This window comes from Polyodon spathula, chromosome 51 (genome assembly GCF_017654505.1).
Source record: "Polyodon spathula isolate WHYD16114869_AA chromosome 51, ASM1765450v1, whole genome shotgun sequence".
In the NCBI taxonomy this organism is placed as follows: domain Eukaryota; kingdom Metazoa; phylum Chordata; class Actinopteri; order Acipenseriformes; family Polyodontidae; genus Polyodon; species Polyodon spathula.
Genome location: NC_054584.1, coordinates 1794191 through 1800668, shown reverse-complemented (window position 1 = coordinate 1800668; position 6478 = coordinate 1794191).

The window sequence follows — 6478 nt, the reverse complement described above, 5'->3', positions numbered from 1 at the left end:
AGAGGGCTGCAAAAAAGAGCCTGTCGCATGTAGCACACTCTTTTGCATAAATGCGCCCCCACATTATAGATGTGTTTGTGATGCTAGTAAACTAAGCAGCGTCACTGATCTCAGTTTCAGTCACAGGCAAGGCATGCCTGCGGTAACCACACATCAGGCTGAGAGCGGTAGGGGCAGGGTCTATTTAATATAGACATTTTTTTTTTGTTACAGTTTTACTGATCCTGCAATAAGAAGAAATCAAGACACATCGATATTTCTTTAAAATTCACGGCAGTGTCACGGGTAAAGTCGTATTTCGCGGAATGTGCACGGAAATATAAAATAATTTACGGGTACAGATTTTTTATTTTTTTTTTAAACAGCAAATATACAGATAAATGCACTGACATCAAAATTAGCATCAAAGTTACTCAATCACTTTACAGTTAGCCTGTGAAACGGTGTTGTGATTAACAGCCTGTAGGTAAAGTGCACCTGCAAGGACAGCTTTCAGTTATAGTACGTCAGATGCATGTTCAGCATTTAGGTCTTGCAAAACAAATACAACGTGTATCCCACACTGATCTTGGGCATCAGTCGACTCGTCAGTGACCCTGACAAGCAACCAGACTGTTTCACCAATCCCATAATCTCCTGCTTGTGATACTCGTTAACTTCAGATAAGTATTCATGTCTCAACTGGGCTGATGAAGGAAACACTCCACCATTTGCTACTCTGAAGAATTTACATAGCTTCTGATTGTCTAGTTTTTCAAAAGAGATATCTGCACAAACAAACGCCTCTGTCAGGTCAGAATTTAATAAGTGGTCTTTTGGAACATGGAAGCCACCGTTTTGTTTCTTTGCAAGTAAAGCAGTCTCAGTACTGCTCTGTATTTCAACCTTTTCTCTTTCGGTGAATCTAAATGCCTGTCAACAGACGAGTTTCGGGAGTGATCTACAGTAACGTTGCAGGAGGTACAGAAGAGCTTCCCTCCGTCGCTGTGTGAACTCCTGCTGGATACTGCTTTACGTGATCTGCTGCAGGCACATTAGTACATAGTATTTTAATTTCCCGCCTAGATTGCATACAGTGACATGACATTATCACCGCACAGCACTCTGTGCATGACGAATAGGACACGCAGGCACGATAATGTGATTTTGAAATATTTTGATTTGATGAATCAAAAGTCTCGGCTGTACTTTTTACAGCATATTTTGGATCGCTACAAGGTCGTATTTAAAACATATATCCTGAAATGAAGCATACAAAACAATGTAGAATGCTAACAAGAGGTAAGACATTTACAGATAGACAGGCACTACTGTAAATTACAATATATATGACAAAATTATTACACTGCGCAATTCCATTCGTTGCTGTGTAGAAGCTGAATACTGGATGAGAATCGCAGAAGGTGTGTGCACTTCACAAATATGACCACTAGGGGGAGCACTTGTGCCACAATTCAGTAATGCTCTAACGTAACCCATTAAGTACCAAATTACATTTTTGAAAAAATCATAAGAAAAGAGATTTATGTATTATGTAAATACTGTCGGTTTAAATGCAATTCAACAAGTATTTCAACAACACTACAGTCGCTCTTGTAAAGCATGGGTTTTAAATGGTTGATTCTCTTATAAAATATATGAATAAAGCAAAATAAATACAGTTCACCCATTACCATAATCGCATTCTGCTATACGTTGTTCATAATTACATTTCTGCCGTTACATATAATGTAAAATATAAATATTACACGGCTTGCGGACCTCGCCTTTTTTTTGCTTTGTTAGTCACACACAACGTCACTTTCGCTATTATTCTCTTAAACTTTATATTTGGTCTACAGATATCAACGTAGAAGTAAATACATTTTTAAATAATAATATTTCGTCCCATTGAAATCATCAAACAATATTGCAATCTACCCGATATCAAGATCGCTAACCGCTAACCAAGATCATGCAGCAGTCTCTTGACACAGGGGTGGCACCGACAGACTGGAAAATTGCAAACGTAATACCGATCCACAAAAAGGGAAACAAAACTGAACCAGGTAACTACAGACCAGTAAGCCTGACTTCTATTATATGCAAACTTATGGAAACTATAATAAGATCCAAAATGGAAAATTACCTATATGGTAACAGGGTCCTGGGAGACAGTCAACATGGTTTTAGGAAAGGGAGATCGCGTCTAACTAACTTGCTTGATTTTTTTGAGGATGCAACATCGATAATGGATAATTGCAAAGCATATGACATGGTTTATTTAGATTTCCAGAAAGCTTTTGACAAAGTCCCGCACAAAAGATTAATTCTCAAACTGAACGCAGTTGGGATTCAAGGAAACACATGTACATGGATTAGGGAGTGGTTAACATGTAGAAAACAGAAAGTACTGATTAGAGGAAAAACCTCAGAATGGAGTGTGGTAACCAGCGGTGTACCACAGGGATCAGTATTAGGTCCTCTGCTATTCCTAATCTACATTAATGATTTAGATTCTGGTACAGTAAGCAAACTTGTTAAATTTGCAGACGACACAAAAATAGGAGGAGTGGCAAACACTGTTGCAGCAGCAAAGGTCATTCAAAATGATCTAGACAAGATTCAGAACTGGGCAGACACATGGCAAATGACATTTAATAGAGAAAAGTGTAAGGTACTGCACGCAGGAAATAAAAATGTACATTATAAATATCATATGGGAGATACTGAAATTGGAGAAGGAATCTATGAAAAAGACCTAGGAGTTTTTGTTGACTCAGAAATGTCTTCATCTAGACAATGTGGGGAAGCTATAAAAAAGGCTAACAAGATGCTTGGATACATTGTGCAAAGTGTTGAATTTAAATCAAGGGAAGTAATGTTAAAACTGTACAATGCACTAGTAAGACCTCATCTTGAATATTGTGTTCAGTTCTGGTCACCTCGCTATAAAAAAGATATTGCTGCTCTAGAAAGAGTGCAAAGAAGAGCGACCAGAATTATTCCAGGCTTAAAAGGCATGTCATATGCAGACAGGCTAAAAGAATTGAATCTGTTCAGTCTTGAACAAAGAAGACTACGTGGCGACCTAATTCAAGCATTCAAAATTCTAAAAGGTATTGACAGTGTCGACCCAAGGGACTTTTTCGACCTGAAAAAAGAAACAAGGACCAGGGGTCACAAATGGAGATTAGACAAAGGGGCATTCAGAACAGAAAATATGAGGCATTTTTTAAACAGAGAATTGTGAGGATCTGGAAACAACTCTCCAGTAATGTTGTTGAAGCTGACACCTTGGGATCCTTCAAGAAGCTGCTTGATGAGATTCTGGGATCAATAAGCTACTAACAACCAAACGAGCAAGATGGGCCGAATGGCCTCCTCTCGTTTGTAAACTTTAAACGATAAAGAGCTCTTGTCAGGCCAAGTGAAAACATTGACTGTAGAAATAATAACACATGTGTGTTAAGGAGGGGGTGTCTCTTGACACATCCAAGCGAATCTTGCTAAAAAAAAATGCAATCATTTTCAAAAGAGAAAGCTTTGAATAGGAAATGAAACAGTTATAGAGATAGGAGAAAAGTCCCCACCTGAACTCTTTGGATTCCCATGATGCACCGCAATGGCTGTGTTGACTATCTTGCTGAGACTGAGGCCGTCCTTTTTACTTTTATTTCAAAATACTTTTTGAAATATTCCCGCTTTGAAAATTCCACCTAAACATTTCACCAACATGCAGCCACCCCTTCCCTTCTATCAGCCATGCAAGATGCTGGACGCATGCTCTGTTAAACACCCCCCTTCCTCCTCCTCCTCCTCTTCCCTCTCCCTCATCAACAGCCTGTCCTGTGACATCATTTTTGACAGTGATTTCACGCTCTATCCAGCTCGTACACGTAGCTATTTTTGATTGGTACTCGGAATTGTTTTTGAGTTGTACTCGTATTTTTGATTTGTGCTTGTATTTTTGATTTGTATCTGTAATTACAAGTATAAATTATTTTTACGCACACAAATGTTTTTGACAGTGATCCCCCTTCCCAACAAAACATCTGGCTTTCGTTCTGCAATATACTGCCGACGCCAAGGGATTCATTCAGCCATGGGGGAAGATAAACGACTTTTCCAGTAGTTAGTTTATGACTCTTTTTAAAAGCATTCTTTGTCAGTGGGGGAGTTTGTTACCAGAAATCAAGTAGACACAGAGAATGGTCTTATCTATATATTCCAGTTCTGGTAATTTCATACACAGAATGATATTATGATCCACTCTGACGCTCCATTACTAGCTCAGTTTTTAGGTGGTGATGTCACAAGTTCAAACAACACCTTAGTTTGTGGCTGATGAAAAATGCATAGTTTAGATGCTATCATTGGGTATAAACCTATTTTCAGAGAACATGGTTAGCTTGGAAAGCACCTGGACTTGTTATTTTCAGCCAGTAGAGACCTCCAGAGGCTGCGGGCTGAAAAGCACAGGGCAGAAAGTTCAGCTGGCATGAAAGTTCATGCAACACTATTAATAAGTATCACTAATAACAACACAATAAAATAGCAAGCTTAATATTCACAACCAGATGCCAGACTGGATCCTGCTTCTGCTTTAGTTAATGCAAATAAAAGTTTATAAAAAGTTGCAGACACACTAGTTCATAAAAAGGTCAATGTGGAATTCTTTAGAAAAATTCTCATTTGGACAACCCCTGCCTAGTCTAATAAGGAAAGAAATGGTTAAGTGGAGAGCAAAGGTTATCTTTAGATACAGAGGGTTCAATGTAGGGCTCCACAAAGTAAAAAACCTTTAACTGCCGCCAAGCAAGCTCTCTTTCTTGGGGCAAGAGGGACCCCATCTTTCTCTGATCTCCTCTTGCTTCAGATCCCTTCTTCTCCTTCTGGAACAGCAGAACCTGCACCCCTGTAATGCACCAAAACCTCCTCTGTGTTCTCCCCATGCTTTAATCACAACTAAATTAGATAAAGATCCTGCCTGAACACCCACCTGGGCTTATTCTGCATATTTTCCACATCAGGCCAGGCATAAGGCGCTTAACTAGCTTTGCGACAGAACACAAAGCTATTATTTTAGGAGCAGCGGCTTGGTTCCGGGAGAACGGGAGACTTAGTCTGAGGCACCTTTACTGTATCAAACCCCGGGGGGCCTGAAACCCAGTCTCCTGAAACCAGAAAGCGGCTTTGTGTTTCCTCTCTTGAGACGTTCTGCTTGTAGCTCTGATTCACAGTGCTGGTGGATGGGTTTGTATAGGTTATTGCTATGTTAAGCATATACATCCAGGTCTAATTTTAAATCGGAAAAGCATGTTTTTGGCACTATGGGGGGTTGGTTTGGGCTGACGTTCCTCAGATCTGGGAATTCCACTGGCTTTTCCACGCTCTAACCTCCTCTTTCCCACTTCTAGCAAGTCTGTATTGCAGCTGCAGCCAGACCCAGGAGGAAAGACTCAGTGAGATGAATGGCAGGAAACAGCTGATTAAATACATGTGAGTCACAGAACTGATTGCAACAGCGCTGCTCAGAGACACACTAACAATACAGCTACAGCCAAACCTTCTGCATCACCGGCAATTTTAGGATTGAGGCATAAATAATGCAAAATAATATATATGAACATAATTTAGATCTTTTTTTTAATCAAGAAACTACAAAATGATATTGCAAAAGTCTACCAGAAGGAAGCCATAATAGTATTACAGTATTTCATGTTAGATTTTTTCAAAATGTCACATTTTTAAATTAGTCAGTTTGTTGTTAAATATATGGAAAACGTCAAAGCAGTATGGAATTCATACTGCTTTGGAGCACAGCGCCTGCACTATCACAGCACTGCAAACAGATTACAGCACCGCGGAGCGCAGCGCCTGCACTATCACAGCACTGCAAACAGATTACAGCACCGCGGAGCACAGCGCCTGCACTATCACAGCACTGCAAACAGATTACAGCAACACTATCACAGCACTGCAAACAGATTACAGCACCGCGGAGCACAGCGCCTGCACTATCACAGCACTGCAAACAGATTACAGCACCGCGGAGCACAGCGCCTGCACTATCACAGCACTGCAAACAGATTACAGCACCGCGGAGCACAGCGCCTGCACTATCACAGCACTGCAAACAGATTACAGCACCGCGGAGCACAGCGCCTGCACTATCACAGCACTGCAAACAGATTACAGCACCGCGGAGCACAGCGCCTGCACTATCACAGCACTGCAAACAGATTACAGCACCGCGGAGCACAGCGCCTGCACTATCACAGCACTGCAAACAGATTACAGCACCGCGGAGCACAGCGCCTGCACTATCACAGCACTGCAAACAGATTACAGCACCGCGGAGCACAGCGCCTGCACTATCACAGCACTGCAAACAGATTACAGCACCGCGGAGCACAGCGCCTGCACTATCACAGCACTGCAAACAGATTACAGCACCGCGGAGCACAGCGCCTGCACTATCACAGCACTGCAAACA